The sequence below is a fragment of the Myripristis murdjan genome, chromosome 10 (genome assembly GCF_902150065.1).
Source record: "Myripristis murdjan chromosome 10, fMyrMur1.1, whole genome shotgun sequence".
Taxonomy (NCBI): domain Eukaryota; kingdom Metazoa; phylum Chordata; class Actinopteri; order Holocentriformes; family Holocentridae; genus Myripristis; species Myripristis murdjan.
The window spans coordinates 26835978-26848213 of record NC_043989.1 but is presented as its reverse complement, the minus strand read 5'-3'; the positions used below and the strand labels follow the sequence as shown (position 1 = coordinate 26848213).

General features: G+C 40.9%; 1 long non-coding RNA gene across 1 annotated transcript; it reads right to left on the bottom strand.

The window, feature by feature from the left end:
* Window positions 1-8898: 8898 nt before the first annotated feature.
* Window positions 8899-12020, bottom strand: LOC115367052 (uncharacterized). Its single transcript, XR_003928883.1, has 3 exons — window positions 11912-12020; window positions 9226-9280; window positions 8899-8992 (listed from the first exon to the last, which is right to left on the bottom strand). It is a non-coding gene; the product is annotated as an uncharacterized LOC115367052 (long non-coding RNA).
* Between the last annotated feature and the right edge of the window lie 216 nt (window positions 12021-12236).

Here is a 12236-nt window from a genome sequence, read left to right as displayed (position 1 = left end):
CTGGGCTGGTTTTTGTCTGACATGTTACTCTATGTCCGTATAGCCGTGTGGGCGATGAAAGCCCTCAGATGAAAAATCACCACATGCAGAGCTCACAGCCAAATTATGCTGATTTTAGATTTAAAAAAATCCAACATGATCATCCAGTTGAGAATGTCTACTGAACATTCAAATGTATGACAAATGATGTGATGAGCCCACGCCCACAGTGACTTTTACTTTGAAAAACAGCTCATTAGAGACAGAGAAAAGACAAGACTGTGTGTGTGTGTGTGTGTGTGTGTGTGTGTGTGTGTGTGTGTGTGTGTGTTTTCCTTCACCATAGTAAAGAACAGTTGGTTTGGTAGTTATCGGAGCAGTTATACTTGTGAATGATGAAAATAGCCTGTGAACTACAGGCAATGCTAACTTATCAATTGAAAAAATTGCATGATTTTTACCCTGTTAATATATCGTTCAAACTCATTTTTAATACATCTTTCATTGCCCAGGGCAAAACTCTGCTTCTTTGATCCTCTGCAAGCCTGTGCATAAAGGATCATAAGGAATTGTGCCATTAGGATTAGGGGAACAGCTTCTTTTATCAATTACATCAAAGTTTCAGCTGGTGCCCATTAAATACATGCACACACAGACACACAGACACACAAACATACACACCAAAATACACACCAAAATACACACATGCACAATTTAATTCTCTGGACATCCAAAAGATTGTTGGTAAAATAAGGAGTACATTTCTGTACTCGACTTGACTCAATGCCTGCATAGTAATCAGCTTGTAAATTTGGGTTGCATCACAAGTCAATCCTCAAAGCATCATGCTTGTTAGACCCATAGGCTTGAGGCTAGGGGCTTGCAAAAAAGCCAGGGGCATTTAAAAACAGTCTTCGATTCAAAGAGGGGATGAAAGCTTACTTTTAACCCATACTATGCTGCAAGTGTTGCAAGTGCACTACTGGCACTCTGCTGTGCTCTGTGCCAACATACTGAAAAGGACCACAACTGTAGATGACACTAATGATACTGAGGAGTAGTTTGATGTTACCAAACTATGCCTAGTCTCTTTTAGCAACTGAAAATGCACTACTGTGTACTGCTTTAGGCATGCTGCCACAAGAAAAACAGGGCTGTTTTCTGATTAGGACACACATGAAAAAGCCCTAGTTTTAATTATTGTTAAGAAGCTGTTTGAATTAACACTCAATTGTCAGATGTGGAAAGCGCAACCTCTACAATGCCCTTGTGAGATGGTAAATTTTATGATGGAGCCCTCTGTGTTGGGTACTCATTGAATGAAGTCCCTCATGCCTTGTTATATGGCAGCTAAGAAGAGATGGATCACCCGCTCAGAGCAGATGTGGCCAACACACACAGGGTCCCCTGAAAACAATACGATCCTCCAGGACCAACTAAAGCACACAGAGAGGCAGACACAAACAAACACAGACTAACACAACCCGATCTTAATATATTACATGCACATGCACCCTGCATATATGCTACACAGGCACAGAAATGAATGTACACATTAACATACACATACAAATACAGATACAAATACACACACACAACGGCATTTTGCAGGCCCACGCACAAACACACACACACAGCCCAAGCCAGATTTGTTAGCATTTTATTCAGTGCCGTTACAGCAGAGAGGACATCACACAGCGAAGAGCAGTCGATAAAATCCACACAGTATGCCCTGCAGTGTTTATTTTGGTATGAAAGGTAAGGTCACACCATGTTACAGACAGCAAGTTCCTATATGGAAAATACATACTGAACAGTGATATCAAATGTAATCCTATAGGGCATAACCGCAGTGTCCAATTCCATAAAGATGAAGTTTGGCAGATACATTGTGACCAATACAGTTCCTCACTCATATTTTGATTAGGTTGTTTTTCAACTGCAGAAAATGAGAAGAAATGGGAATTCAACACTATGCATGTTCTAATGGCTTTATTGGAAAAAAAAAAAGATTATTTCTAATGAAGGAACAACGCATGAGGGAACACTATTATTCCCTTCCAATATTTCTTTGTCCTCAAGTCCCTTTCCTTAGAAACTCAGAAGCTTCCTATGAAAAAGTTTGCATGTATTTTAAAGGCACCATTGTCATGGGAATTGAAATGGAGCACATGCAGACAGAGATCTAAATGTCAACCTGCCTCCCCTGGGTAAATGACTCACACTGTGTTTGGAGGCTGAAGGAGAAAAGGTGTGGAGAGGACCAAAGTTGGACCAAAGCTAAAAGTTAGTGTCAGCCTGTCGAATCGAGAATCTACTCCCAAAATCTTATCTGGCACTTTCTGCATTCTGTTCATGTCGTGCAAATACATCTTACGCCACAGTTTTGAATTGAGATGAAGAGACAAAGAGCGTACTCGGTATGAAGAAATGCAGCATGAACAAACACGCTAGCTGTTGTGGAAACAGATGTAAGCCACGTCCACTTTAATCTTGCAATCAAAGGTGAAAGCCTATCTCTCCTCAGTGGGGAAGACACCACTACGAGTTCTGCTTGCAAACTTCCATCACTGTCTCTATTGTGTGATCTTTAAATGGGAGACAATTTGCATTACGTGGCATTAGTAAAGGGATTAGGAGACATGATTTATGCTTGCAAGACATTCATCGTTCAGAGCAAATGAGTTTCTTTTCCCAGCTGAACAATGGAGGACTGCCTGACTCCTCCCTTAATCTCAGTGCACGAAGGGCTCACTAAACTGGAACTGTGGGTCCTTGTTATTCAGACCCTGATTAAGCCACTGCCCCTAATTTTACATTAGTCAGGCTCTCTATTCTCCCTGTTATCAGCATTAATCACTACTACACAAGCCAATCAGCAGTCAAAAAGAGTTACTTTTTTATTGGTAAAGGCCGCAAGAAACTGAAAACTTTTTACCTTTTACCTTCTACGGTTTAATAACAACCACCAAGGTTTGAAAAGAATCAGTATTCCTATGTGGTGGAAGCCTCCATCTTATGGTTTCAATGTGATTACAAAATCCCAGAAAGCAAATCAAAACATTTTCCTTCATTATGTGTTGAGTACAGTAACTGCTTCTTTTTTTATCGCAAGCTGTTTGTCAATTACAGCCTTGACTGTTTACCCTTCGTGTGGCTGGTGGTGTTAGCTGCAGTGAAGTAGTATGGATGTCTGAGTATGACTAAAGTTCAGGATGAGTGATTCGCAATTGTAAGAAACAATCAAGAGGTATGAGAACTACACCCAATATTCTTCAGTCACCACAAATCAGTGCATCAGCACACCTGACAAATCACACAATCCTTGCTCTGCTGCACTGTTTCCACAGTGCTTCTGTGTACATTGCTGAAGATGTGTTTGTTTGTTGTGTATTATGTTAAATCAATAGTATGCATTTTTTAAAGCAGATTTTAAGACTGATATCTTTTTTTTCAAGAGACCACCCATACAACATTTGTATCAAGATTAAAAAGAAATGCTGCCAGTCTGAAATGGAAGTGCAACCTTACTATTGCCCTATGATGGTGTTGAAATAATTCAATTATGATCCTAGTCGAAAAAATGAATATGTTGAAATGTCATGCTTTCAAGTTTTCTGATGTAGTATAAAGCAAGTGAAAAACCCTGCATTAGGAGGTAGGTAGCTTGTGTTTGTTTTCAGCTAGCCGTTATTAGCAAACTGTAGCTAACATTTCGAACCGTTAACCATGATTTTTTCCTTTAACCATGACAACAAACATTTTCCTAACTTTTACCATGACCTTTTCTTAACCTTAACCAAGCAGCTTTGGGGCCCTATCTTGCGCCAGACTCCCTAAACCTGCTATTTGCGGATTTAGGATTTGGGAAGAGGCGTTCCCCCGTAAAAGTTGCTATCTTGTGCACCTCCCGCTATCCGCAAAACACCTGCGCTACCCGCTATATTATGTATAGGCGTGTTTTGGGCGTTACGCCAGTTAAACCAATCAGTGTGCCAGGTGCCATTGCCTTTAAGGTCAGGCTGCGCTATCCTAAATCCTAAATCCTAAACCCGCGATGGAGAGAGGGAGGTAGATTTTCTCTGGGCTTCTACTGAGGCTAAAGCAAGTTGGCTTTATATACATATTATATATTATATTATAGGCGAGTTAATTCGGGAGGTGGAGCCACATGTGTCCAAGTGGACGTGTCACAAGGTTGTACTGATGGAGTAAAATCCCCGGGTCACACACCACACACAAGAGGCAGAGGTGGAACTATGTGTAAACTAATTTATTGACAAGGTAGATTGGGCAAATAAAATATTAAAAATAAAAATATAGCACAGCTGCTGGCTTATGATAAAACAATAAAACGTGCTGGCGTAAGTGTCCAATTAAAACAGTCTTTCCTCTAAACAGTCTATATGAGTAATATACTCAGTCCATTCCGGCGGCGTCCCGGTATCAGTCCGACCGTGTGCGTGGTGAGGCTCCGTCGGGGCGCGCATTGAAGCCGCCTGGGCGCGCTCTCGTAACAGCCCAAACTTTAGGTATAGCGGATAGCGGGTGGTCCTGACCACCCGCTATCCGCTTTCCCTAAAGTGTGTGCGCAAGACAGCAACTTTAGGGATAGCGCATGAAACACACCCACGGACACACCTCCAGGCGCAAATAACGGAGTCGGCATAACGGATAGCGGGTAGCGTGGGCGCAGGATACCGTTTAGGGATAGCGGAAGTTCCTAAATACGCAATATGCGGGTAGCGGGTAGTGGCAGCGGGTAGCGGGTGGCACAAGATAGGGCCCTTGGTGCCTAATGAAGTAAACAAAACTGGCTAAAGTAACTAATAAACTAATGTTAGCTAGCTTTCGCGCATACACAAACATTGACTTTTCCATGATTTTAATACAGGCTCCACTATATTGCACTATATTGCAATAATTTAACAACGCAAGCTCAATCCTTTATTTCAGCAATATTACTTAATATTAATACAATCAAGATTTCATATATTCTTTGAGGAGTTTTGAGGTTCCTTCCATAGTCCAAAGACATGCAGGCCAGATGAACTGATTACTGTGACTGCTGGCCTGCACTCACATTGCAACGCACTCAAGCGCAATTGCCCCCGGTATGCACGTCATCACATTGAAATACGACAACAGGCATGGCCCGACATCATCATAAATCAATATAGTTAAAATACATTCATTATTATACATTCATCATGTCTTCCTTTTAACTAAAAGACGTTTTTGTTCCTTTTAATCAGACATGGGATGTTTATTTACCTTGACAGTTTCAGAGGTAACTTCCTCCTTCTTCAGAAAGCGTCCAACTGACAGCCGGAGCCACACCTGTCAGATCCGGCAGACCTGACCTGACCGGGTGGCCGTGCACACCGTGCGGTGCAACAACACAGCCAACATGGTTGATTATTGATTGCGCAACGTGGCGATTCACTGGTGATCGCGCAGTGCGCATTAAACGATTTTGCAGAGGCAGGAGGAAAGTTGCATGATTTAGACTACATCGTATCCACGTTCGTGCAGCACCGATCAAATTTCATATCTCGCCACCGTGCATGCCTCTATGCTCTGCCGCTCTGACCAACTGAAGCAGCAGCACCCGAGCAGCAGACGGACGTCACTGATGTAATGACGGTAGTGTTGCAAAGGGGTGGAAAATTTCTGGTAAATTTCCCGGAAAGTTTCCAAAGATTCCCATGGGAATTTTTGCTCTGGAATATTGGAAATATTCAGAAGATTTTTGCTGTCACTTTTTTTCAATTTTTCCAAAAATTCCCGGGAAAATTCGGCTTGGGAATTTTGGGAATTTTCGTTTTTTTTCTTGTCATCAATTTGAATGAGGTTTTTAAAAAGTTTCCATGGAAATTTAAGCTTGGGAATTTTGGAAATTTTCATTTTTGTTGTTGTTAACTTAAGGTGAATGAGGCAAAAATAAACAATAATCAATTAAATGAATGTCAACATCAATATCACCATTTTGGAAATGGAAACCCTAATGTCCTGAACTCAGGACTCATCTCTAACCCAAAGACCACAATGCCAGCATACTGTAAAATCATCATCCCCATACCCAAGTGTGTGAAATAAAACTTAAATATAAAACTTAAAAAAAAAAAAGTCAACTTTGCATTTTGGTAGAAACAAATATGTTGCATGATTCAATGCAAATTCAGCTTTGCACCATGATTCACATATGCAATTAATTTCGAGCACATTTGATCATCATCAATCAGTAGCCTACACTCCACTAGGCTACAGCACTTCCACTGAGACAGATGATCATCATATCAGCATCACGATTCAATTTCCTGCATTTCTATGCATTTTACTGGGTAGTTTGAACCACTTCATATGCACACCTTAACAATAGTACTGCACGCAGTCCTATGCCTGAATTAACACAGTTTGACTCAGCTAGGGAAAATTCCCGAAAATTCCTTGGAAATTCGTTATAATGTAACATGTTTGCATGCATATCTGCTTATAACAAACCAAAATGTTTATTATGTATACATGTATATGACCGGGTGAATGCAGTGAATATAAATTCCTGAAAATTCCCCCAAAATTCCCGTTTATTCCCATTAATTCCCATTAATTTCCAAAAATTCCCATGGAAATTTTCCAACTTTGAAAATTCCGGGAATTTTGCAACACTAAATGACGGTAATGTTTTCAGCGAATCAACAATCAGAGAAAATATAACACATCAGACACTGGAGTGGTTTAGAGCCTATGTAAGACTTGAGTTTGTTTATAGTCACAAATGAGTACACATGATGAGTGGAAAAAATTTAAAATAGAAAACAAGTAGATTTGGCGTGAGATTTCTCTCTTGAGCGTGAGAGCGTGAGATTGAGGCTGAATGTGTGACTGTCACGGCCAATGCATGAGAGTTCGCAACCCTGATGGACATGCGTATTATCAGCTACATTGCTAATATAAATAATATAAATATAACAACGAAAATAGGACCCCTTTAAGACAAACATGACATAGGCTACTCACCATTCAGTCATGTGCTGAAAATGAATTTTGGTGGGTACACATCCTCAGAGTCATCATCCTCTGGTTCATCCTCTGCTCTTTCAAGTGTCTTTGGGTCCGCCGGGGCACTGCTCATTTTGTAACAGCAAGGGCAAAGAAGTCACTCAAATAGAGTGCAATCTGTCAGCAAAAAAACACGCTATTGTTAGCACGCTGGACAGTCGAGTAAACAAACAGTTGCTACATGTCCTCCCCTTTCTTGCCAAGCCTTCATGCAACCAGCATGTTCCCCTGTATGTGCCATTCTGAAATGAAGCAGAAACTATGAGTCAAAACCTGTCCCGTTGTTTCAACAAGATGAAATCACTACCAAAAATGTATTTAGCACTATCAAGAATATACATGAAGAATTGTTTGCATGTGAAATATCCTAGTATTGTATGACCAATTAAGGGAATTCAAATCAAACTGAAAAAAAAACTGCTGTAACTGTGGTCCACCTTAGCTGCAGCTACAGATTAAGATGCTTCAGCTCCCTTTCCAAAAAGTGTCTAGATCCAGTAAATGGCCTCTCTGGTCTTTCAAACCTTGGTGACTTTCTATAAAAACACTCAACTGTGACATAAGGGGAAAATAAAGGGTACTCAATTCCAGTTTCCCAGGCTTTAAGGTTGACACAGAGAAACAAAGGTTGTAAACTGAAGGTCTCCTTCATGTTTGAAATAGGTTGAAAATGTGGTTCAACCTGAGTTTAAAAAAAAAAGTTCTTTTGTTCTTTCTGTTTGTCTTTGTCCAGTGAGCCAATTCTAGATCATGAGCTGAAGGTGCCTTTCCTCTGAAATAGACGGCTGCAAAGAACCTCTACCGTTTACTACTGTCCCCTTTGAAATTGATTTGTTGGAATTGGTCCCTGACACAGCTCCAGGATATTTTGTCGTTAACATCCCAGATCCAAAAATGTTTTTGACCCCTCCACCATCACCACCCCTCTTTTCCAACACAGCACACCTGCACCACAGGTCTGACAACATACACTATGTCTCCTGTTTGAACTTTTGAGTCCAGGCTTTAAATATTGAATGGAGGGTTGGTGTATACTGTACATTATGGGCTTTGCAGAGTCATCAGAGGCTTACCCATAATCATGATGAGCCCAAGGGGACACCAGAGTCAAAGGAGTCAATATGATTGGCATGACTTTCAACCCTGCTGGTGGTGCTTGCCTGTGAGGGGGGTCCTGGCTGTTAACACATGGCATAGTACTCAGCCAGGGAGATTAATGGTTCTGACTGCATGGCAGCCCAGTGACTGGGGATCAGAGGATGTAATTGGGCTGAGCCCAAATATGGGCATCCTAGACAGCTGCTCATAGCAGGAGCCAATCACACACTTCCATCCCTGCCACGCTTCCAGTTGTTTGCTACCTCAGGTAAAGATACTCAAATATCTGACTGCAGTGAAAGAGCTGCTCCGAGATTTTGGTCCTGATTGCATTTAGTTCCCTTCCAAACATCCAAATATCCATTATTTCACAGATGTAACACCTGCTTTGACCATAAATTACCAGTGAAGCTGATATCTTATCTGTGTGTGCAAAACAGCTGATATTTCTGAGAATAGCTGTTTGATCATTCTAATTACTCTTCTTGGTAACAACAACAGTTTTAAATGATATTAGCTTAATTTTGAATACAAATACCCATAAATTGTATGTTATAAGTCTTAGATCAGCCATATGGTAAGCATGATTAAATGTATCAAGTTTATTGTGTTAAGTGTACTAGAAAAAGCTAATCTGCAAAGCTAGAGCACCATATTGCAGTGCAAACAAAGTGAAAGGGTTTTTAAATATCTGCATGAGCTTTACAAATGTTTACACAGTGTAAACCTGTAAGCACTCAGTACAAAGAGGAACTTTACCTAAAAACAGGCCAACTTTAAAACGAGCTCTTCTTGCCCCTTTTGACATCGTCACGCTTCCCTAATTCCAGCAAAGTCCTCGCTCCAGTCCCAGCTGTAGCAAGAAGAAATCATGTAAATTTATTGGTGACATTGAGATGGTTCTTTGCTATTCAAATGAGGCCTGCCTCGTCAGACACTAAACGATCCTGCGTATTGGCTGGTAGCGGTAACCTCCCAGCAAACAGCTGTGACCCCATGCAGGAAGTCAGACATCCCACTTCCTGTGGCAAGCTGTGCCGCTGGCTCTCTTGGCCGAGAATGGCTTTCTAATTGGTGTCCTCTCACCCCTTTACTCTGAGATGCTCCTGCCTGACAGGTCTTGGCAGCAGGAGGATATGTCCTTGGGAAAAAAAAAAAAAGTCAGATCTGAGAAAATGCCAAAGTACAACATTTTAAAAAACGTCCCTCAAAGTCTTTTCAGAAAGTAAACTGAGGGGGAGTTTTATTAAAGATGAAGATAACAACAACCAAGAAGAGAAGCCATGTGAGTCTGTGAGGAGCTACATGATATTGATGCAGGTGAGTTGGTTTGAAAGCAACAGAACGACTGCATTGTACTCGGCCAACTCCATCTTTGCCCGTTTAAAAGATGGCATTCACACAATCAAGTATTTTCTTTGTATGAGCCTGGATGAATGGCGGAGTAACGTGAATTGTTGAGTGACAGACCTCACACTGTCTCATTTAGCCAAGGTTTCAGCAAGATACAGTGTACATCTTAACGTATTTATCACACCTTTGATGGAAAAATATTTGGCGCTTTTCTTCTTTTTCCTTCTTTTTTTTTTTAAATTGTGGATCTCAGTTCTCTAGAAAGTATTTTTCAAAATGAATACAAAGTGAAATTCCAATATACTGCAGTAAACAAAAAACATGTCATGCATATTGTGGCATTAACTTCTAATCTACCATAACGCTTATATCATCCCAAACCTGATATTATTTCATATAATAAAAAAATAGCCTGTAACTTTAAAAAAGGCAGTTACTGTGTAGTTATGCCTGAGGCAGTGGCTTCAGAAATATCTTCTGTCTTACATCTGTGGTGCGATTGAACCTCGTTTAGTTGAACATCTATCCGAAACAAAGGTTGTATGAATTAAGTACACTGAGAAACTGTGAATTGTTCAAGACATGAACTGTGCAAGCACACACTGTACATTCCAACATGACCTTTACACTCTAACTGGACGGTTTTAAATGGATTCAGTTGTACAGATCATCAAGGGGATTTCCACAGCTGGGCGCTATTTCTTGCTCACTTGATCTACTTTTTATTTCAGATTTGAACTCTGGAATGTGCCCTCTCCAGAGGATCTCTGATCTTTCCTTTATTGTGGACATCTGGTGGTGTAAAGTGAACCATCTGCAGTTAAAAGCCAGCAAAAGGAAGGAACTGGTAGTGGATTTCTGACAGAGCAAGAAGCTACTGACACCTGTCACCATCCAGGGTGAAGAGGTGGAGAAGGTGCAGACCTACATGTACCTGAGGGTGCACATCAACAAACTGGACAGATCTGACAATACTGAGACACTGCACAAGAGAGGGCAGAGCAAACTGTTCCTCTTGAGAAGGCTCTGGTCTATGCGGCCTCCTCTTCATGTTCTATCAATTAGCTGGGCAGTGTTCTTTGCAGTTTTAAGCTCAGGAGTTAGCATCAAGGTTGGGGATGCAGGCAGGATTAACAAACTGGTGAAAAGGTTCAGCTCTGACATAGAGCTGAGCCTGGACATCTCCCTCGTGCAGCAACAGAGCATATCCAGCCTCTGCTTCAGCACCCCAAGGCACAACACGGAGCAAATTAGGTGCTCTTTTGTGCCGACCGCCATCACACTGTACAATTTTTCCTGCCTCACTGTTAAATCAGTGTGCCTGCGCTGTCCAAGAGGACCATTCTGGACTGTTTTTTGCATTCTCATGCTCCTTACTAATCTATAAATCATTTGCTTGCACTGTTTGCACTGAATTGGGATCTTTACACTATTTTTCTGTACATGTGCTGCCTCTGTTCATAAATATGCTGTGATAATGAAAACAGAAAACAATGCAAATTTGCCTTTTGTACTGTCACTACTCCTTTTTTCTTGCCTACCATGTAATTTTATTTATTGTTTATCGTCATATCATCTTCCTCTCATTAGTCATTATAAATATAAAATATTTTTTGTGTACTCTATTGTGAGCAACAAGTTTCTCTATTGCTGTCTTTCTCACAATTTATAAATATACAACTCCATACCTTGTAATAGTTTAATTCATATATTTAACATGTTCTACTGCTGAAAATATCAATTGTGTATGTATATGTAACCCTCTTTTTATATTTGCATTCCTATTCTATTTTTCTTTAATGTATCCAATTACTTTTTGCTGCTGCAGTGACCAGATTTTCCCACAGGGACTATTAAATTTCCATCTTATCTTATCTTACTATTGACAGAACACAATATTTTCAACTCAGATGTCTGAAACCTATACAAAATCCAATTGTATAGGCAGAGATATTGTAGTAAGAGTTAATAGAATAGTGGAATCCAGTGTGCGAAACATACAGCATCCCAGATATCCATGGTTTTGATATCGAGTGCACTAGCTGTGCTTTCAGACTTTATCTGATGATGCACCAAGGGAAGGAGCACTATCTATATTGTTAAAGCCAGAGCCCATGGGCATCAAACACCGAAATGTCAGGGTTGGGCTAAATTCAAAGGATAAATTATTCATATGGCCCCAGTAAAGGCTGTGCATGAGGTCACCAGCAGGCCTCATAAGCAAAGGAGAACTTGACAGGGAGCAGCACACGAGTAGTCTTCCAACCCCTGTTTGGAAAGGGAGGGTCACCACTGAAGCAGCTGTTCAAGCAAGCAGGGGAAGTGACCTGCTCAGTAAACCATAAACAAGTGTGAAGAATATGCAAAAAAGGCTTCTGCACTGTACAGTGAGCTGGAGTTGGCATGATAGCGTGCTCACCTTGGGGAGGTGATGAATTGAGATGAGAGAGGCGTGCCAAGTCAAACACATTCATGTCACCACTGATTTAAGGAACCATTTGATCCAGTTGATGTGCCTAACGTCTTGACAGGGATCTTTGCCACCACCTATCAGATGACAAGAAAACAATCTGTGGGTCAAATGAAACAAGATGTTGTTGATTGGGGTGCACTGTGGGTATGGCGCTGTAAAGGAAAGCGTCATATTCTGTTCTTTTCTCTCAACTTAATTTACATGGTAGAGAGCGGAAAGGATTACAGTCACATTGGGACAAAACACAGGGACCGGGAACAAACATTTGATC